Here is a 748-nt window from a genome sequence, read left to right on the forward strand (position 1 = left end):
CCCCCCTCCCCCTGCCACCCAGCAGAAATGACCCCCCCGACTTCCAGCCATCAATAAATACCAATAAATAACTTAAATAAACCTTAAATAAATAAATAAATAAATAGGTAGATAAATAAATAAATAAGTGACCCGAGGACAGGGACGGAGGGGAAGGGGCACCCCAAGGCTCAGGGCAAGAGGGGAGTGTGCGGGTAGGCATTTCCATGACCTGCTCCTCCCTGAGATAACGGGGTGCTAGTACAAAAGAAGGGTGCGGGGAAGGGCTCCTGCTCAGGGCACCCATCAGAACAGCTGCGGGCCACGGGGACGCGAGCTAAACCCGGACTCGCACGTGGGAGCTCTCACCCACTGCCAGGATCCACCGGTCAGTGCTACTGAGCTCAGGGAGATGCTCACCCGGCACCTCCATCTGAGCGCAAACACGCGCCTTTTGCGAACATACAAAATGCCTCCCAGTCTTTGCAAACATTGTTTGCAAGTATTTTTTTTGCAAACAATTTTTACAAACTTTTTTTTTTTTTTAAAAAAAAAGAGGAAATGCCCACAAAGACAACCCATGCATCAAACCAAGTTAAGTGCATCAAATCCGGCCATCGGAGAAGGAGCAGGCACAGGAGCCTGGAGAGAGGAACACAGGCATGGCCCGAGGGCTCAGCCAGAGCCTGCCTGCAGGCTGGGGCAGCCCTGGGAGCGCAGGCACACGGCTGCAGCCAGGCACTGAGCCCGGCACCAGCACCAGGCAGCA

The sequence above is a fragment of the Egretta garzetta genome, unplaced genomic scaffold, assembly GCF_000687185.1.
Source record: "Egretta garzetta isolate BGI_Z169 unplaced genomic scaffold, ASM68718v1 scaffold598, whole genome shotgun sequence".
Lineage (NCBI taxonomy): Eukaryota > Metazoa > Chordata > Aves > Pelecaniformes > Ardeidae > Egretta > Egretta garzetta.